The following is a 22,548-nucleotide window of genomic DNA, read 5'->3' as shown; positions in this document are numbered from 1 at the left end:
AAGAAAGAGAAATTAGGGAATTGATTCCATTTATAATAGCACCAAAAACCACAAAATATCTCGGAATAATCTTTTTTTTTTAAAGATTTTATTAATTAATTTGACAGAGAGAGACAGCCAGCGAGAGAGGGAACACAAGCAGGGGGAGTGGGAGAGGAAGAAGCAGGTTCCTAGTGGAGGAGCCTTATATGGGGCTCGATCCCAGAATGCTGGATTCACGCCCTGAGCCAAAGGCAGACGCTTAACAACTGCGCCACCCAGGCGCTCCATCTTGGAATAATCTTAACCAGAGAGGCAAAGGTTCTCTACTCTAGAAACTACAGAACACTGTTGAAAGACATTGAAGAAGACACAAAAAGATGGAAAAATATTCCATGCTCATGGATCGGAAGAATTAACATAGTTAAAATGTCTATGCTATCCAGAGCAATCTATACTTTCAATGCCATCCCGATCAAAATAACAATGACATTTTTCAAAGAGCTGGAATAAACAATCCTAAAGTTTGTGTGGAACCAGAAAGGACCCCGAATCACTAAGGAAATGTTGAAAAAGAAAAAGAAAGCCGGGGGCATCACATTGCCTGATTTCAAGCTATACTACAAAGCTGTGATCACAAAGACAGCATGGTACTGGCACAAAAACAGACACATAGACCAATGGAACAGAATACAAACTCCAGAAATGGACCTTCAACTCTAACTAATCTTTGACAAAGCAGGAAAAAACATCCAGTGGAAAAAAAACAGTCTCTTCAATAAATGGTGCTGGGAAAATTGGACAGCTATATATAGAAGAATGAAACTTGACCACTCTCTCACACCATGCACAAGGATAAACTCCAAATGGATGAAAGACCTGGATGTGAGACAGGAATCCATCAAAATCATAGAGGAGAACATAGGCTGTAACCTCTTCGACATTGGCCACAGCAACTTCTTTCATGACAAATCTCCAAAGGCTAGGAAATCAAAAGCACAAAGGAACTTTTGGGACTTCGTCAAGATAAAATCTTCTGCATAGCAAAGGAAACAGTCAACAAAACAAAGAGGCAACCCACAGAATGGGAGAAGATATTTGCAAATGACACTACAGATAAAAGGTTGGTATCCAAGATCTGTAAAGAACTTCTCAAACTCAATACCCAAGAAACAAATAATCAAATAAAAAAATGAGCAGAAGATGGGGCGCCTGGGTGGCTCAGTTGTTAAGCGTCTGCCTTTGGCCCAGGGCGTGATCCCAGAGTCCTGGGATGGAGTCCCACATCAGGCTCCTCTGCTGGGAGCCTGCTTCTTCCTTTCCCACTCCCCCTGCTTGTGCTCCCTCTCTCGCTGGCTGCCTCTCTTTCTATCAAATAAATAAATAAAATCTTTAAAAAAAAAGAGCAGAAGATATAAACAGACACTTTTCCAATGAAGACATACAAATGGCTAAGAGACACATGAAAAAATGTTCAACATCATTAGCCATCAGGAAAATACAAATCAAAACCACATTGAGATACCACCTTACACCAGTTAGAATGGCAAAAATGGACAAGGCAAAAACAGCAATTGTTGGAGAGGATGTGGAGAAAGGGGAACCCTCTTATACTGTTGGTGGGAATGCAAGTTGGTACAGCCACTTTGGAAAGCAGTGTGGAGTTTCCTCAAAAATTTAAAAATAGAGCTACCCTACAATCCAACAATTACACTACTGGGTATTTACCCCAAAGATACAGTCATAGTGAAGAGAAAGGCCCTATGAACCCCAATGTTCATAGCAGCATTGTCCACAATAGCCAAACTGTGGAAGGAGTTGAGATGCCCTTCAACAGATAACTGGATAAAGAAGATGTGGTCCGTATATACAATAGAATATTACTCAGCCATCAGAAGAATGATTACTCCACATTTGCAGCAACATGGATGGGACTGGAGGAGATAATGCTAAGTGAAAGAAGTCAAGCAGAGAAAGACAATTATCATATGGTTTCACTCCTTTATGGAACATAAGAAATAGCAGGGAGATCGGTAGGAGAAGGAAGGGAAAAATGAAGGGGGGTAAACAGAAGGGGGAATGAACCACGATAGGCTATGGGCTGTGGGAAACAAACTGAGGGTTTTAGAGGGTGGGGGTGGGGGGATGGGCTCGGCCAGGGATGGGTATTAAGGAGGGCATGTATTGCATGGAACACTGGGTGTTATAGGCAGGCAATGAATCATGGAATACTACATCAAAAAAAAAATAGAGCATGTTGTTTCTTACTCCTGAGAACAATGGCTTCATGAAAAGAAGGTCATATAGTGTTCAGGGCCTGGTGCTTCAGCGAATATCTGTGGCATGTGCTGCATACACTCTGCTGCTGTGTTTTGGCTGCTCTATCCTCCAGGCCAGTTGTCTGCAGAAACTCTCCTTGCCTGCAGTGAGTAGTTTTGGACTTTGGCCTGAATGTGGTGAGTTTTAACTAGGTGTGCTCTGGTCTGCTTGTCAAATGAGACCTAATGCTACTTCCACTAGAACTGAAGACTTGCAGAACTCTCTGATCAGTTGATGTGTTGTGTGCTGGGGTTTCTGCCCGTCTTCTGGGTAAGGGGCCTGCTGCTCACACGTGCCCAAGAAAAGCAGTACAAACAGAGCGCAGGTGGGCAGGACTTGGTGTAAGCAGTTTAGACAGCCAGTGTCAGTGCTATGATGTTTAATACAAGTGGTTGTGTGCTTATGCTGAAGGGCAAGGGAGGGAAGTGGCAATGGCCAGCTCCTTTGTTCCTGGAGAGGGTTCTCTGTGCTTGCTGCTCTCAGGGAAGCACTCTCAGAAGAGGTAATAATCTCCTGGGCATACCAGGAATTTTTCGATCACCATTTTCACACTTTCTGTCTCCAGGTTGTTTGCCAACCAGGAGCACCAGTGTGCAATTTGGGCTCTATCCCAGCCAAGCCTATTGACCTTTAAAACTCAAAAATTTAGGGAAGTGCTGTGGCAGGGGCCTGTGCTGATCTTTTGTGGGAGCCACACTGGGACTGATGCAGGTTTGACCAAGAAAGACAGTCGTGCCAGAGTGCCCGGGCATGCAGTTTGGAGCAATCAGGCTAGGCAGCCAGTGTCCAGGCTAGTCACCCTTAGCAGGTGTTTTTGTATCTATGGTAAGGGGTGGTGCAGGAAAATGGTGCCTGCCAGCTTTTTGTCCCCAGAGAGGCAGTTTTGTGAATACCACCTCTCATAGATGAGCTCTACGAAGAGTGAATAATGTCTCCCCTATGAGCCTTAGGCACTCCTCAGATCAAGCCAGTTGCCCCCAGGTTACTTCCCTGCCTTCTCTCCAGGAGTAGGGCAACCCCCTCAGGGCTCCATACCAGCCAAGCCGCCAACCTTTAAAACTCCAGTCTTTGAGCTTTGCAGGTGCAAAAAGACAAAATCAGCCCCTTTCATTTTCCCACTAATGGCTTTGGGGGAAGTGTTCTCCTTGTGCATTCCCCTATGTGCTCCTTTCCCTTGCCTTTCTCCATGACCAAGGCTTCCTCCTCTCTGCAGCACCTGTGATCCATTTCTCCCCCCAAAGCACATCTCCACATTTCTTACCTCCTCATTGCGGTCTGTTTTCTACCTCTAGTGGTGCAATTTGTACTGCCTGTCCTCAGGTCGATATTATGGGTATTCAGAATGATTTGGTAGTTATCTAGTTGTGTTCGAGGAATGAGACGAGGGAAGCATCCTCTGACTATGCTGCCATCTTAGCTCTTCTCAGCTACTATCAATCTTAATCATGAAAGACTAAATGCTTTCTCCTAACATCAGGAACAAAACAAGGATATCCTTTCTCACTACTCTATAATACATGCTACTTCAAGTCTTATCTTGTGCAATTAGACAAGAATTTAAAAGGTATATTTACTAGAATAGAAAAAATAGAACTGCCTCTGTTTATAGGTCACATAATTTTTCACATTAAAAAATTCCAACAACTCTACAAAAAGCCCCTAAACTAGTACATGAGTGGAAATGTCACAGAATATAAGGTCATTTTACAAAAGTATTCCTGTATTGCAGTAATGAAAAATTGGAACCTGAAATTTGTAAAAAAAAAAAAAAATCAGTAACACTAAATAAACAGTTATAAAAAACAAGTATTCCTGTATTGCAGTAATGAAAAATTGGAACCTGAAATTTGTAAAAAAAAAAAAAAATCAGTAACACTAAATAAATAAAACAGTCATAAAAAACAAAACATGAGGAGGAGCTATACAATAATTACTAAACATTAATGAAACAAATAAAAGAAGATTCAAATACATGGAAATACAAATTATGTTCATAGATTGAAAGCACAATAATCTGATGATGTTAATTTCTGCCAATTAGATCTATAGATTCTAAACAGTCACAGTCAAAATCTCAGCAAGCTTACTCATAGATACAGACAAGCATATACTAAAATTACATAGTAAAGGCAAAGAAAACAGAATAGACAAAACAATTTCAAAAAAATAAAGTTTGAAGACTACATCCTTTTCTTACTCTATTATAACACTTGGAACATTGGGTATTGAAAAAAAGATAGATATAGACAACAATGGAACAGAATAAAGAGGACAGAAATTGACCTACATATAATGAAACAATTTTCACAATTTGCTACAGCAATTCAAAGGAGAAAGAAATTCCTTATCAAGAATTATACGCAAGTAATGAATCATGGAACTTTAAAAAATAAAATAAAATAAAATAAAATAAAATAAAATAAAATAAAACAAAATAAATAAAAATGGTGAATGGAAAAAAAAAAGAATGTTGCTGGAAAAAGTGGACACTAATGCAGGGTGGAGGGGAAGGGGAAGGAACAAATTAGCCCATAGACAGGAAAGAGACGGGCAATAAAAGGGGGAGGTAGGGGAACCCAATGGAAAATCTCACCTCATCAGTTTACCTGCATTCCTTTCTCCATATGCTCACTGTAGAAAAGGTTTGGAGTAATATATTTCTCTCCCCAAGTTAATTTACCTGTGTTGTGCTCCTAATAATTTCAGTCTCTTGTGGAGCACTTTCACTATACCATACTTCTTTTACATAAATGTTAAACTGCCTTTATTCAGGACCTTGTATCCCCACAAGGTCCCTAAGTGACTGAGTCAATCCCCATCTTGTGAGTAAAGGGAAATGTCTGCCATAGGTCAGAAAGCTAGAAAGCAACACAACCACACTCTCTGCTCACCCTCAGACAAATATCCACCTGTGCACACATGGCATCTCCACTCCAAGTTCAAACAGACACCTCAAGTCTCACAGTTCTGTTTCTAAGCTCTTGATTCTTGACTCCTCTACTTCACCTTTACCTCCAGGGTTGCTCTCCTATAGGCTCCCCCATCTACTTGAATGGCACTTCCCTTCACTCAGTTGCTCAGGACAAACCAGCAAGTGATTCTTATATCCTCCCTCTCATATCTTCCCCAGCTAGTCAACAAACCCACAGGGTCTGTCTTCAAAATACATCCTGAATGCAGTCTCTTCTCACACCCTCTCTCTTGCTCTTGCCCAAATACACCAGCATCTCTCACATGAACAGCTAAATAAGCACCCTTAGGTGTTTTACGCCTGCCCCATCAGCCCCCATGATCATCTATCTGCCAAACTCCATCCAAAGCCTAAATTAGGTCATGTCCTCCCTTCAGTGGTTTCCATCATAGAATAAATTCTGAAGCAAATACCATGCCCTCTGCTGTCCTGTATCACCTGGTCCCTGATTACGTCTAAGCCTTTCTTTCCTACCACTCTTTCATTGTGCACACTACTGCATAATACACCCCAGGGGCTCCCTGCTTGTCAGTGGACATGGCAAGCTCCTTGCATTTTTATAGCCTTAGAATTTGCTGTTCCCTCCCCTGGCACACTCTTCCCACATATATGCACATTTTTTACCTTTGCTCAACTGTCAGGTCTTCAGAGAGGCTTTCCCTGACCACCATTTTGAAACATCCTCCCTCTCCACTTCCACTTCTTTATCCTTCTTCATAGGATACCAGCACCACCTGACCCTATATCACCTTTCAATTTCTCAACTATTTCTTGTATTTCTCCCCCATGAAGTAACGTTCAATGTGGGAAGGGGCTTGGTTCCTTTTATTCCCTTCATATCCCTAGTGTTCATTTGGAAAATACTCAGGCAATGCCTAAGGGCTGCTGAAGGAGCCCAGGATCTTCACATGTTATGACTATTAGATTAATGCTGAATGAACAGGTGAGAAACTAAATGAATGAACAGGACTAGATGATGAGGCAAAGCCCCTGACCATAATAATCTCACCATCCTTCTTCTTGGTAAGCTTTCTATTCTTCATTGTGTAGTGTAGTAACACCTCTTACCTTTTCTCAGATTGGCACACTCTTGAGTTTGTTTTTTGGTTTGGGGGAAGGTTTGGTTTTGGTTGATAAATTCATATTTTTCTGGGGGAAACATCTAAGCTGCGCAGCATCTGAGATAAGGTCAAGGTATTAAGTACATCGTGATCCACACAGAACCTTCAAATGTGGATGGGGTATAACTGGGTCACCCAAAGAAAAAAACAAGGAAGAGCAAATAAAAAAATAGAGTCTGGAGTCCAAGTCCACTTCTTCCATTGCCCAGTTCTGTGACTTTGAGCAAATGACTCAACGATCTGGGCTTCATTTTTAAAAAGTAGGTGATAAAAGTGCCACAACTCAGCTTGTTATGAGAGTCGAATGATAGCATTAGCCTGGCGCACAATTATATTTCAATAAAACTTCTCTGTCTTCACGATTATACATGAGAAAAGATATCCCCAAAAAGATCACTGAAGTTTAACTCCCTCTTTCCTGATGATGACTTCCAGGAAGTGATTACATTTGTCCCTTGCTATGTTGACATAAGGCTGTTACAGTATTAGAGGGAGGCCTAGCTGGACTTTACATATCACCTGTTCTGGCAATGTCTTCCTTTAAAGAACTAGTATGCTATCTCATAACTCCTGAACTGGACAGAAATTAGGGCAAGGGCTGTTTTACCACTAACCCAGCTGGTAAGAAGACTGCAGGATGACTTCAGACAGGAGAACTGAGGATCAGGGGTGAGTGGTTTCCCTTCCTCACCTACACCAACTCTCTGATGGTCCAAGTCACTATGCCCAGATTCAGGTCATAAAAAGGAGTTTTGTGTTCAAGGGGAGGTCTCATGGAGAGCAAAAGTGTTAAAGCACAGTGAGATGGTAGTGAGGGCTCACCCCAGATACCTATAGTGATGGCAAATAATCACAGCACCTCCTGGAGGAGCTTGAGAAGCCCCGTCAGACAGATACTGACTGCTTCTGGAAGGCTGACATGATAAGGAACCAAAATCACTCACAATCGTTGGTTGGCTGGGATAACAGGTTTTGGATAGCAGACACCTCACAGCTCTATCTCCTCCCCTCAGGGCCTAACACTTCTGTACCCTCCTAACAGCCACCTCCTTTCACATGTTGCACTGTCAGAGGAATCCTTTAGACCTTTCGTGAATGCCAGCCAGGCACATGAACACTGTTGTTCACCCTGGAATGAGGTTGATAAAACCAGAGAACTAAAACTTATTCCCCTACTTCCACCTTCTTCTGAGTTTTTCTTTATACAGCAAAAGATTCATTTGCCTGTCTCATCTGGAAACAAGGGAATTTAAAACAAAACCCACAGATGTAAGTGATTGATAACTCTCATCTTATCACAAGTGTTTTCCCAAAGGGACCCATATAAGACTCATTGGATTTGCCTTTTGCTGCCTTAATGGAAGGCTACTGAACTGGAAGGAAAAGGCCCATGGATATTGACAAGGCAGGAAACAACAAATGTTGGAGAGGAACTGGAGAAAGGGGATCCCTCCTACATTATTGGTGGGAATGCAAGTTGGTACAGCCACTCTGGAAAACAGTGTGGAGGTCCCTTAAAAAGTTAATATTGAGCTATCCTATGATCCAGCAATTGCACTACTGGGTATTTACCCCAAAGATACAGACGTAGTGAAGAGAAGGGCCATATGCACCCCAATGTACATAGCAGCATTGTCCACAATAGCTAAATTGTGGAAGGAACCAAGATGCCCTTCAACAGATGACTGGATTAAGAAGATGTGGTCCATATATACAATGGAATATTACTCAGCCATCAAAAAGAACGATTTCTCAACATTTGCCACAACATGGGTGGGACTGAAGGAGGTAATGCTAAGCGAAATAAGTCAAGCAGAGAAAGACAATTATCATATGGTTTCATTCATTGATGGAACAGAAGAAGTAGGAAGATCGATAGGAGAAGGAAGGGAAGAAGAAAGGGAGGTAAACAGAAGGGGGAATGAACCATGAGAGACTATGGACTCTGGGAAACAAACTGAGGGCTTCAGAGGGAATGGGGGTGGGGGAATGGGATAGGCCGGTGATGGGTATTAAGGAGGGCACGTATTGCATGGTGCAGTGAGTGTTATACGCAAGTAATGAATCGTGGAATTTTACATCAAAAACTAGGGATGTACTGTATGGTGACTAACATAATATAATAAAAAATTATTTAAAAAAATAAAAGGTCTTGACTTGCAGAGGAGGGTGGTGCAGTGAGTGTTATACGCAAGTAATGAATCGTGGAATTTTACATCAAAAACTAGGGATGTACTGTATGGTGACTAACATAATATAATAAAAAATTATTTAAAAAAATAAAAGGTCTTGACTTGCAGAGGAGGGGAAGGTTGTATAAGTCCCAGGGCTGGCCACATCTGGATGAGGATATGAAAGAAGGATTTCCACAGCGCCCATGCTCTTTATAAGGCTAGATGGGATCTGGTGGGAAAATGGCAAGCAGCCTGGATTCTGAGAGTATAAATTCTGCCCTGGGAATGCATATCAAAATCTAAGGAGCAAAAATTTTAAATGCAGTGTGGCCATACACCGCAAAAGGAAGGTCCAGTGCTCCTTCTTTTTGAATATTTCACAAATCTCTTATGCATGAGGCAGCACAATTATTCACTTTGTCCTTTACTGACCCTTTTCTGTCTTACAGGGGGCTTAAAAAATAAATTATTCTTGACTCTAAAGACAAATGCAGTGGAGGCATGTAAGTCCTAACGAGTAAAGGATATGGAGAGCTGACACAAGCTCACCCATGCCCTGCAAGCATCCCCCAGGGGGATGGGGGTGGAGGAGGATTGTGTAGTTTTTTTGGCTCCTGAGTGAGTGAGCTTCATGATACTTTATAGCTAACGTCCACTCGCATCCATAACTTGCTTTGGCACTCACCAGTGGCACCACAGCTGCAGAGTATTCCTCAATGGTCTCCTCTGACGCACAAGAGTGTGCGTATTTCTGAATGAGGGTTTTGCTCGCTGTGTAATCAAAACCTATTTGTTAGCAGCTTGAGGGTAGATCTGATGGCCTGGGTTTTGTGCTAAGTCTGATGATATCTCTGTTGCCCTATGCACCCAACCCTCCTAACTCTTCTGCTCTTCCTTCTTCTTCAGGTTACCCACCAGTCAGTCATGGGATACAGCCAACCTTATCCCTTCAAATCCCATTAGCAATACCCTTCATCTCTGCTGTGCAATACCATATGAGCTACAACATTTCATATAAGGCAGGTGCCATGAACATTGAAAAGGCATTGGGAGAAGGGCAGTTGCTGGAGATGGGCTCTGTGGTCAGAAGGACACTGGAGACAGCATCCAGTGCCCAGTGAGCATTGCTGTGACAGGGGACTACAGTAATGTATGTTCTTCTTCATCAAGGCACTGTGGGGAATTGGGCATGAGGAGGAGGCCTTGGCTCCCACTGAGGTGGTGATGACACCCAGATTCCCACTTGCTACTCTTCCTCCCTCCTATTTCCTACTGCCAGGCATAGGGACTGTTACCCAAAGCCTGGAGAACTATCTGGGGTAGATGAAGTTTAGCCAGTATGACCTTGTCATCATCATTTCATCCAAAGAGTTCAGCACGAATCTCCTGAAGCTTGCCAAAACCGTACAGAGCCTGGGAAAGATGTTGTCTACTGACTGAACCAAGCTGGACAGGGACCTCAGCACAACTGCTCTCTCAGAGGAACAATCCCTGCAGAATATCCAGGAGAATATCCAGGAAACTCTCCAGAAGCAGTTGTTGTGTGAACTCATCATAGATCTCGAGGCTTGACTTCCTAGAGCAAAGGGACACCTTGCACAAGGATCTCTCTGACATCAGGTACCATGGTAACCTGGAAAACCTATCCCACACCAATGAGAAGATCTTTAATCACAAGGCAACCTCCTTGCAGAAAAGAATAGCCTTATGATGTTTTCAGGACACCTTTGGCATCCAGGATGAAGATAATTTGGCATACTGTCTGAACACCTACTACTCTCTCTTTAGTATGGGTGATAAATCTCTCTAGCAGGTGGCCAGATTATGGGAATACCCATGGAGGACTACAGGGACCATCATGAAGTCCCTGGATCTGTTCACTCTCCAAAAAGTAACCTGGAACCTGACTTTTATGACTTGTTCAGTCACAAAGCATTCCTCAGACTTCCTAGCTACATTCAATTCTGGATAATTATGTCATTCTCTGGGTGGGTGAAGCAAAGATCCTTCCTTGAGTTCTGTGCCAAGGAAATGAAAACTATCCCGAGGAAATCCTTTCCTTCAGGGAAACTGGTTTGGGAATAGTCCATTAGGCTTGTTCTGAAGTGGAAGCCAGGCAACTTTTGGGTCCTCTTTCAATAGGATACCGTTTTTCTCTGCTAGAAATAGAGACATTTAATCTAACACTTCCTTCTATTTCTAGAAATGTTACTTAGCTCTTTGAAAGCTGTTTTTAAAATTGCCTATCTTTGCAGCCCCAATCCGAACACACCCTCCCTTTGAAGAATAAATATTTGTTAAAATCATTAAACAAGTTTTCTGGGTTCAGAATATAGAAATTTCGTTTTCAGTTGCAAGTTGTCATGTATGTCTGCATCAGTCTCATCCTCCCTAATGCATTAAAGTTGATTCCTATTCATAAAGCCCTATTCTTCCTCCTTTCACTGGACCCACTGAAATACACCTGATGCAAAGGAACATGTCACCATTTTGGGATAGATGGAGAGTATATTTGTAACTGTTTTGTGAACCCTATTGAAAATTGGGCCACGACTCCAGGGCAGACCTCCCTGCCTCAAAGATGCTTAACCCTGACAGCCGTCTTCACAGGTGCAGAGAACAATCAATATTTTAAAAGGTCATATAGATTTATATTAGAAGGATCCTGGCAAGAAAGAGATGGTGTGCTGGAACCTCAATCTGGGTTAATTGAGGAGGATGTAAGAAGGAGAGTGTTTTTAAAGGTATGGGTAGGGTATAAGGAGGCCACTAAGAGAAAGTATTGACCACAGAGGAAGCAACAGTAGGGGACTGACTCCCCTAAGACCTAAAGGAGCAGGTAGAGGGACAGCTTATTGGGCCCTAGAGATGGCAGACATACACAGTGGGCTGCCTGACAACTGTGGCTGCAGAAGAGGAAGGTCACCTAGCAGACCAGAGAGAATCAAATCTTGCCATCACGCTTCTCCCTTTCAATCTCCTGCCAGTCCTATCCATTGGCTAAGTGCCAATAGCATCCAGAGGGCAAGAAGCTCCACAAACACAACCCATGCAGGTCAGGCAGTTATGATGCCTAACAGAGTGGAGAAGGTCAGAGAGTGGATCTGGAGAGGAAAGAGATAGTTAGCACTGGAGTATTTTGAGAACAACTGCAAAGCAAGTGTATGCCAATGCCACTAGGAGAGGAAATGGCAAAGGACTAATCCAAATGACAATTCTGGACAGTTCTTACATAAACACAAAGCAATGCTCATCACCTAGGTTGTTCCGTTCATATACTTTCACAGATTATATATATATATATTTGAATTGGGTATCGTTATCCCCTTGCTCAGAGCTAAACTATTCATCCCTTCCATATACACTCAGCTCCCAAACTTTCTTCTTCCTCACAAGCCCTATCACAAATTCATTGATCAAAGAACCAACATAAAGACAGATTTGTCCCTCTCACTCATTTTTACCACAGCCAAAAATATCAAGCCCTGTCAGTTCACCATGTTTTCTATATCACACATATATCACTCCCCTGTTCATCATTTCTCACTTGGACTATTGCAGTTGCTTGCCTCCTCAGATCCCGGCAACCCATCTACCATACCACCCACAGACTGTTTAAGATAACTCATATCTAAGGAGGGTGACCAAACATTCTGGAAGAGCTGAGATGGTCCCAGTTTTCTCTTTCCACAATGTCATTCTTTGGATGATAAATTTTGTGGTCACCTTATAAGCTTCACTCCCCTTCTTAGTGCCCCCTAGATGGCAAAGTCCCTTTAGCTCTATGGATTATTTAAGAATCAGTTAATGGATCCCTTCCCTCACTTTCTGCCACTTCTGAACTTGCCCTCTTAGGCCCAGCAGCAGGTCTACTTGCAGTTCCCCAGATGTACCTAGCTGCTTCATTCTTTTGTGTCTTTGTTCATGATCTCCTTTTGACCTGGAAGACACTTCCCTCTTTTATTTACCTAGCTTATTCCAACTCATCCTTCAAGGCCCACTTAGACCTCATTTCCTCCATGAAAGGCTTTCATGGTAACCCAGACAGGGTCATGAAACTCTGGCTTGTACCCCAGCATCAGAACAACACTTTGTGTGACATGATACCTTGTGACACTAACCAAGCGGGCAATTCTGAGTATTTATGGGTGACTCCCTGAGAAAAGGCTGGTCCCTACTTTGCAACCTGCCTCCAAGTCCAGCTTGAAAGGGAAAATAATATTTCCCAAACAGTTTTGGGAATTTGGGAATGTGCCACGGCATGAAAGGAAGATACAGTGCATCATGGAAGAAAGCCTAGGATGGTCTTGTTTCTCAAGGGTCCAGAGTCTCTTGGGATGACAGCCCAATTGCCCATGTGCCTTCCATTGAAGTACCTTAGTAGCTGAGGTAAGGACTTTTGTTCTCATACGAGGGGTGATGGGCTATGCCCTGTGTGGTCTGTGGCTATAATTTGATACAACAATGCACATGTTAGCAGATGCAGGCATGGACAGGTAATAACATCTGGGGATCAGCCTGGCCAACATTCATGACATTACACAGTCTCTCAAAACTTAGACCCAATCCTGAGGGTTAGGAAAGGGGAAACCCCAAGTATGCTGAGGTTATCCAGAATTCCTTTATGAAATGTGGACTCAGAATAGAAATCAAAGTCGTTAATGAAAAAGTAGTAACTCAACCTGCTTCACACATCTGAGAAGGTGGCCTCAGATTTGTAACCTTCTTCTGTTTGTATCTCTATCTTAGAGCCTATGACAACAGCAAACACATCAAAAGCACTCAGCACATTTCTTGAACTGCACTCCCCACCAGAAGGTGCCCCCTCCCTGAAACTTGTTAGTGTTCATGATAGGAGAGGAGGGTGGGGAGACCCTCTATCAGTGTGTAGGAGAGAAATGGGATTTCAAGGGAAGGAGGCAGGGAAACCTGCACACTTGAAGCCAGGAATGTGTAGCAGTGGGAGTAAATAGGCTCTTTAGGCTGTGTGGGAGTGACCTGTGCACATGATACTTTATGGGAAAAAAAGTTTGAACAAGATCAAGGTTCTTACAGGAAGAAGAAATAGTGTTACTCTGTATAGAATTAATAATTCATAATCCTAAAATAATTAATAATTCATAATCCTAAAAACACTTCAATCCAATCACAGTTAAATATAAAGATTGAAAGCATAAAATAAAATATTTCTTTAAGAGAACATTGAGATGGAATAAACTTTTACTGACAAAATCTCTTTGAGAAATCAAAGTGCTGTCCTAATTATGTCTCAATGAAATAGGAGAAACTGAGTTCAGTGGTGTTTACATTCAGTGACTATAAGGGTATAATGGACACTCGTGACTGAGCCCAAGTTCTTCTTGTAGCAGAATAGTTTACATACTCCATCTGTTGTAAACTAAATATCATTCTGTTTAAATATGGACCAAAGTTCACCTAGATACCTTCTTTTTATTAGTAGTATTATAATTTCAATTCTAGTAAGGTTAACATACAGTGTTATATTAATTTCAGGTGCACAACATAGTGATTCAACACTTCCTGATATCACTCAATGCTCATCACAACAAGTGAACTCCTCAATCCCCATCAGTTATTTCACCCATCCTCCTACTCACCTCCCCTCTGGTAACCATCAGTTTGTTCGCTATACTTAAGAGGTTTTTTTCTTTGTTCGCCTCTCTCTCTCTCTTTATTCCCTTTGCTTATTTGTTTTGTTTCTTAATTTTACATATGAGTGAAATCAGATGGTATTTATCGTTCTGTGACTGACTTATTTCACTTATCATAACTCTCTAGAGCCATCCAGGTCATTGCAAATGGCAAGATTTCACTGTTTTTATGGCTCAGTAATATTCCATTATTTATAGATATATACACCACATCTTTATCCATTCATCAATCCATGGACACTTGGGCTTCTTCTATAATTTGGTTATTATAAATAATGCTGCTATAAACATGAAAGTGCATGCATCCCTTTGAATTAATGTTTTTGTGGGGGGGTTGTTGGTTTTTGTTTTTTTGGTAATTCTGTAGTATGATTACTGGATCATAGGGTACTTATATATTTATCTTTTTGAGGAAACTCTATACAGTTTTCCACAATGGATGCACCAGTCTGCATTCCCACCAACAATGCAAGAGGGTTCTCCTTTCTCCACATCCTCACCAACACCTGTTTCTTGTGTTTTTATTTTAGCATTTCTAACAGGTGTGAAGTGGTATCTCATAGTGGTTTTGATTTGTATTTCCCTGATGATGAGTGATGTTGAGCATCTTTTCACTTGTCTATTGGTCATCTGGATGTCTTCTTTGAAGAAATGTCTATTCATGTCTTCTGCCCATTTTTTAATGGGATTATTTGTTTTTGGGGTGTTGAGTTTTATCAGTTCTTTCTATATTTTGGATACTAACCCTTCAACAGATGTCATTTGCAAATATCTTCTCTCATTCAGTAGGTTGCCTTTTAGTTTTGTTGATTGTTTCCTTTACTGTGCAGAAGTTTTTTATTTTGATGATGTCCCAATAGTGTATTTTTGCTTCTTTTCCCCTTGCCTCAGGAGAAAAATGTTGCTATTGCTGATGTCAGAGACATTACTTACTGTGCACTCTTCTAGGATTTTTATGGTTTCAGGTCTCATATTTAGGTCTTTCATCCATTTTGAGTTTATTTCTTTGTATGATGTAAGAAAGTGATCCTGTCAAGCAGAGAAAGACAATTATCATATGATTTCTCTCATCTATGGAACGTAAGAACTAGGAAGATCGGTAGGGGAAGAAAGGGATAAAGAAAGGGGGGATAATCAGAAGGGGGAATGAAGCATGAGAGACTATGGACTCTGAGAAACAAACTGAGGGCTTCAGAGGGGAGGGGGTGGGGGAATGGGATAGACTGGTGATGGGTAGTAAGGAGGGCACGTATTGCATGGTGCACTGGGGGTTACACGCAACTAATGAATCATCGAACTTTACATCAGAAACCAGGGATGTACTGTATGGTGACTAACAAAATATAATAAAAAAAATTAAAAAAAAAAGAAAGTGATCCTGTTTAATTCTTTTGCATGTTGCTGTCCAGTTTTCCCAACACAATTTGTTGAAGAGAATGTCTTTTTCCCATTAGACATTCTTTCCTGCTTTGTCAAAGATAAATTGACCATATAATTGTGGGTTTATTTCTGAGCTTTCTATTCTGTTTTACTGATCTATGTGTCTATTTTTATGTCAGTACCATACTGTTTTGTTTACTATAGCTTTGTAATATTAACTTGAAGTCTGGAACTGTGATTCCTCCTTTTTTTGTTTTGTTTTGGTTTGTTTTTCAAGATTGCTTTGGCTATTCAGGGTCTTCTGTGGTTCCATACAAATTTTAGGGTTTCTTTGTTCTAGTTCTGTGAAGAATGCTGTTGGTATTTTGATAGGGATTGCATTAAATGTGTAGATTGTTTTAGGTAGTATAGACATTTTAACAATATTTGTTCTTCCAATGCATGAGCATGGAGGGTCTTTCCATTTGTTTGTGTCATCTTCAATTTCTTTCATCAGTATTTTTTAGTTTTCAGAGTGTAGGCCATTCAGCTCTTTGGCTTATTTTATTCCTGGATATTTTGTTACTTTGATGCAATTGTAAATGAAACTGTTTTCTTAATTTGTCTTTCTTCTGCTTCATTATTAGTGTATCAAAAGCAATGGATTTCTGTACATTGATTTTGTATCCTGTGACTTTACTGAATTCATTTTTCATTTTTTGGTGGAATCTTTAGGATTTACTAGATATAGAATCATGTCATTTTCAAATTGTGAATGTTTTACTTCTTCCTTATCAATTTGGATTTCTTTTATTTAATTTTTTTTCCTACTCTGAGTGCTATGGCTAGGACTTCCGTACTGTATTGAATGACGATGACGAAAGTGGATATCCTTGTCTTGTTCCTGATCTTAGGGCAAAACTCTCAGTTTTTCTCCATTGAGTATGATGCTAGCTGTGGGTTTTTCATATAAGGTTTTTATTACATTGAGGTAAGGTCCCTCTAAACCTTTCTTGAAGGTTTTTATCATGAATGGCTATTGTATTTTGTCAAAATTTTTTCTGCATCTATTGAAATGATCATATGGTTTTTATTCTTTCTCTTACTAATGTGATGTATCATGCTGATTGATTTGCAAATATTAAACCACCCCTGCATCCCAGGAATAAATCCCACTTGATCTGGTGAATGAATTTTTAATATATTGTTGGATTCAGTGCTAGTATTTCGTTGAGGATTTTTGCATCTATGTTCATCAGAGATATTGGCCTATAGTTCTCTTTTTTTGTGGGGTCTTTATCTGGTTTTGGAATCAGGGTAATGCTAGACTCATAGAATAAATTTGGAAGTTTTCCTTCCTCTTCCATTTTTTGAAAAAAAGTTTGAAAAGAATAGCTATTAACTCTTCTTTAAATATTTAATAGAATTCACCTCTTAAACTATTTGGACCTGGACCTTTGTTTGTTGGTATTTTTTTTTTTTGATCACTGATTCAATTCCTCTGCTAGTATTCAGACTCTTCAAATTTTTTATATCTTCCTGATTCAGCTTTGGGAAGTTATATGTTTCTAGGAATTTATTCATTTCTTCTAGATTGTCCAGTTTGTTGGCATGTAGTTTTTCATAATATTCTCTCACAAGCCTTTGTATTTCTGTGGTGTCATTTGTTATTTCTCCTCTTCTGTTTGTGGTATTTTTATTTCAGTTCTATTTTTTTCCTTTCTTCTTTTGTGATGAGTCTGGCTGCAGGTTTATTAATTTTGTTGATTTTTTCAAAGAACCAGCTCCTGGTTTCATTGGTAGGTTGTATTTTTTTTTCTTTCCTTTTTTTTTTTTTTTTGGTCAGTTTCTAGATCATTTGTCTCTGCTCTAATCTTTATTATTTTCTTCCTTCAGCTGGCTTGTTTTTTGTTGTTTTTGATGGTGGTGGTGGTGGTGTTCTTTTTCTCTTTTAAGTGTAGTTTGGGTTATGCATTTGAGATTTTTCTTGCTTGTTAAGGTAGGTCTATATTGCTATAACTTCCCTTTTAGAACTACTTTTGCTGCATCCCAAAGATTTTGGATCATGGTATTTTTATTTTCATTTGTCTCAATGTAATTTTTTATTTCTTCTTTGATTTACTGGTTGGTCCATTCATTGTTTAGTAGCAGTACTTGACCTCCATATGTTTATGGTCTTTCCAGTTTTTTCTTGTGATTGATTTCTAGTTTCATAGCTTTGATCTTTTTGAAGTTGATAAGACTTGTTTTTTGGTCTAACATGTAATTTCTTCTGGAGACTGTCCCATGTGCACTTGAAAACAATATGGATTCTGCTGTTTTAAGATGGAATGTTCTCAATATATCTATTAAATCCATCTGGTTTGTATCATTCAAAGCCATTGTGTCAGTGTTGATTTTCTGTCGTCATGATCTGTCCATTGATATAAGTGGGTATTATTGTCCCCTTCTATTATTGTACTACTATCAGTTACTTCTTTTGTGTTTGTTAACTGTTTCATGTATTTGGGTGCTCCCATGTTGGGTGCATAACTATATACAATTGTTATGCCTTTGTGTTAGATTGTCCCCTTAATGATTACATAGTGTCCTTCTTTGTCTCTCATTACAGTCTTGTTTTAAAGTAAATATTGTCTGATATAAGTGTTGTTACCCTGGCTTTCTTTTGACTTTCATTTCCATGATAAATATTTCTCCATCCCCTCACTGTCAATCTGCAGGTGTCTTTAGGTCTAAAATGAGTCTCTTGTAGGCCTTTTGGGGCCTCCCTTGTATGTAACTGTTTTCTTTCCTCTTGCTGCTTTAAAATTTTTCTTTATCACTTCTTTTTGCCATTTTAATTATTATGTATCTTGATGTGGACCTTCTTGGGTTGATTTTGTTTGGGGATCTCCACACATCTTGGATCTCAATTTCTGTTTCCTTCACCAGATTCAGGAACTTTACAGCTATTATTTCTTCAGATAAATTTTCTGTCCCCCTTCTCTCTCTTCTCTTTCCAGGATCCCTATAATGTGAATGTTATTATGTTTGATAGTGTCACTGAATTCCCTAACTCTATTCTCATTTTGCATATTTTTTATTTTCTCTTACCTGCTCACCTTGATTATTCTTCCTTATTCTGTCCTCCAGGTCACTGATCCTTTCCTCTGCTTCCTCTAGTCTACTATTTATTACATCCAGTGTTTTTCATATCACTTATTGTGTTCTTCATCTCTGATTTTTTAAAATCTCTTTGTTAAGGGTTTTATTGATGTCCTCCACTCTTTTCTCAAGACTAGTGAGTATCTTTTTGGTCATCACTTTAAATTCTTTATCAGACATATTACTTATGTCCATTTCACTTAGATCTCTTACTGTTACCTTGTCCTGTTCTTTAATTTGGAATACATTCTCCTGTCTCCTCATTTTGTCTAATGCTCTGTGTCTATTTGTGTGTATTAGGAAAGTCAGCTACTCTCCTGCTCTTGAATATAGTAGGCAGGGTGCACACTTTTAACAAGATGGCGCTAGTCCTTTGCCACAGGGGACATGCCTGCTTTGCTGAGAACAGGGATGCCCAAGGCCATTCTGCAAAGAATGCATGGGTGGGATGTGCAGTTTTAATGAGGTGCATTGATCCTTGGGACATGACACTTGTTTCACTACCAGGACTTGAGACACTGCAAAGCACACAGTTGGAAGACTGAGTTGTCAACGTTTATGCTGGTCTTCTGGGGTAGGGGACCCACAGCACCAGGACTGAGGCAGCCCCAGCTCTAGGAAATGGGACATAGTGTAAGCAATTTAGATAGTGAATGATAGCAACATACTAGTTCCCACAGGTGGCCTTGTGTTTATGCTAGGGGGCAGAGGGGGAAATGGCACCTGCCAGCTCCTTTTTTTCTGGAGTTGTCTCCCAGTGATCTCTTTCCTTCTTGGTTATGCTCTTCAATTAGTAAATATCTGTCTTTCTTGTATGCCCCAGGTGTTACTCAAATTGTTGCTAATGTGCTGTATCCGTGTGGGCTTTATGTTGTGCTGTCTCTTTAAAGGTGGTGGACTCAGTTTCCTATTGCCATCCCAGCTCTCCCAGAGCTAAACCTACTGATTTTTTAGGTTCCAGGTTTTAAATCCTGCTAGTTGTAAGAACTCTCAAAACTTGATCCTACTGTTTTTCAAAGCCAAATGCCATGGGGATTTGTCTTCCTTGTGCAGGCTCCCTGATGTGATAGTCAGTTTCTCCCTCCTCTACAGCCATGTTTTCTCCCTCCCAGGTATGGTCATGATCCTTTTAGCTCTCCACCACACCTCCATTCTTCCCATCCTCTTCAATGTGACCTCTTCTCTACCTTTAATTGTGAGGCTTGTTCTACCAATATTTGGGTTATTTTCTGGGTTATTTACATTGATGTGAGTGTTATCTAGTTGTAGGTATGGGACAAGGTGAGCTGAGTGTCTTCCTACTCCTCCAATTTCCCCACACAAAGCTCTATATATACTTCAATTTTTAATAAATTATTAGCCTAATATAAATTTTTCCTTTTTAGTTTCAATCTTTCAGTGCCCTCATGCATTAACTCTTTCCATTATAAAAAGAATGTGGCTGAATTGTTTTACCTCATCAATCTCTGATCTCTGGCTGCAATTCCCAGTTTTCTCTTTCCCAAGAAGCAATGAAGCACATAAGTCTGTGATGTAAGATTCACACATGTGCTGAGAGCAGCTGCATTTTCAGCATTAAGCTTACTCCCTTTCTCCTCATCAGGAGTTTCCTTACATTTATTTAAACATGGTTCATAATGGGAAAAAAATGTTTAAATATTATATTGAGAGTTTAGCTGTTTTCTAACAGAATTTTTCAGGCTTTCTAGTATATCATACTGTGGTATCTTGAAGTTGTTAAATATTTCTTTATAAAAATACAAAGCTACAAAACAATCTGCTACAATATAGAAAGTATGTCTTCAAAGAACAAAATGCGAATACTTCCTATGATGCTGACAGACACAAAGTTGTACATATAAAAAATTAAGTGTGTGTTTCATAAAGTATTTGAGAATAATACATTTGGCTTTAAGGATTCTTGATTACTTCAATGGGGTAATGAGAGTATGGTTATATTTAATTACATCATTATCCATGATTAAACCAGATATAATCAATAGCATATAGTAAACTCAAGTACAGTTTGAGTCTGAAGTATACAACAATGCATATATAAAATACTTTTGTTTAACATACACCAGCAAGGGTAGTTGCTATAATTTAATTAATAGATATGTCATATTAGGGAAGATCTCTTAAAATAGGGGCACCCAAATAATCATAACCATGAATTTTTGACAATAATTTTAGAAAAGGTAAAATAGTGCCCCATTCAGGTGCAACTGTCTTGAATATGTTTTATTCTATGAGTCTGGTTATTTATCTACACATGTTAATTAAGCTGGATGGTTTGAAAATATGCCCAAACTAAAAATTATTTATGCCCTTGAAGAATTTTACCTTATTAAAATCTTAATATGGGACATTCTGATTACACATCCCACTTGTGTAAAAGAAGTTAATGAGGGTGTTCACGCCTTTAAGGGGCTTAGATTGTGAAGAGGACTTTCTCATTTTTGCAGAAGCACAGCCCAGATATTATTGTCTATTATTATTTTTGATCATCACGAAAGGACAGATTGTTGGATAACAAGAGGGGAAAAAATAGCGATGATCTCCAATCTTTGTACACTATGTCCATATATTATGTAAATGGTAAGGCAAGTGTTCTTCCAGTGAAAGAAAACAAAGCAGCTCACCAGTGCCAGGATTGTGTGGGTGGCCTTGGTTTCAGGTGAGGATCTTGGGCAAATCCTGTCCTGTGGACATGCTGGACTATCTTGCGATGTGTGAAGAGGAACTTTACCATGTACACACTGGTCCAGACCATGAGGGACATACACAGAATATCTCATAAGATGATGCCCCCTAGAAAAGCAGCCTCTGAAGTTTGTCAGGTTCTCTCCCACTACAGTATGTCAGAGAATACACTGGTCCAACTTCTGTGGTGTTGTACGGGGCCATGGTGGCTATGATGACATGGATGTAGATCAGCATGTTGATGATCCAGAAAGAAGAGAAGGCAGGAAAAATGTATGTGGAGATTTTGGGTTTGAGCCATGCCCACCTCGAGTTGCTGGGAGTGATAATTATGGCCCAAAAAATACTCAGGAAAGATGTGGTGCAGAGAGAAAGATCCTGTGTGACTCTGTGGATGTATAGCACTGCCTTACAACCAATGTCATCCAGGAAATTTCTTATTCCAAAGGCATTTATTACTTCTGGAATCCCACTGAAAACAATTGTAATGATATTAGCTAAAGTTAAATGGGTAAATATCAAATCTATAGGCTTTTTTATTTGGGGCTGAACTAAGGTGTTAATGTTTAACATGAGTAACAATACATTCGCAATAAAACTGATCACAAACTGACAGAAAAAATATTCCCAAAATAGTGTCACTTGAATTTATTATATTCATGGCCTCTTCTACTCTGGATAGGCTCCTTAACAGTCTAAAAAGAGGAACAAAATATTCTGTAAGCTTGATAGAAATAAAAGGACTCTATGGACAGCCCGTGAGGTATGATCGCTCTCGACAGTAGGTTGTGCAAATGCTCTGTGACAATATTCAGGAAATGAAGAATTAGTTCTAGACGCATATGCCAAGGATTATTGATGTCCCTTCAGGGGAATATTAGGGTTGAAACAAAACATGCCTTATTCATAAAAATGTTACTGTAATTCTGAGAAATAAATTGGCTATCCTGAAGGATTATTTTTTACTCATGAAAAACAGTATTTCAGATTTATGGAGATTTTATTTAAGTTCTATGTATGTATTTTTAATTGTACGTGATAATTTTTCATATTCTTCCATCTTCTGTCATAAATAACAGAAAATCCTTCAGGTATTTTAATGTTTA

General features: G+C 39.8%; 1 pseudogene; it reads right to left on the bottom strand.

Moving 5' to 3' along the window:
- Positions 1-21,094: 21,094 nt before the first annotated feature.
- On the bottom strand, positions 21,095-22,160 carry LOC121100807 (annotated as a pseudogene).
- Positions 22,161-22,548: the final 388 nt, after the last annotated feature.

Source organism: Ursus maritimus, unplaced genomic scaffold (genome assembly GCF_017311325.1).
Source record: "Ursus maritimus isolate PB19 unplaced genomic scaffold, ASM1731132v1 scaffold_5, whole genome shotgun sequence".
Lineage (NCBI taxonomy): Eukaryota > Metazoa > Chordata > Mammalia > Carnivora > Ursidae > Ursus > Ursus maritimus.
This window is presented reverse-complemented; position numbering and strand designations above follow the sequence as displayed.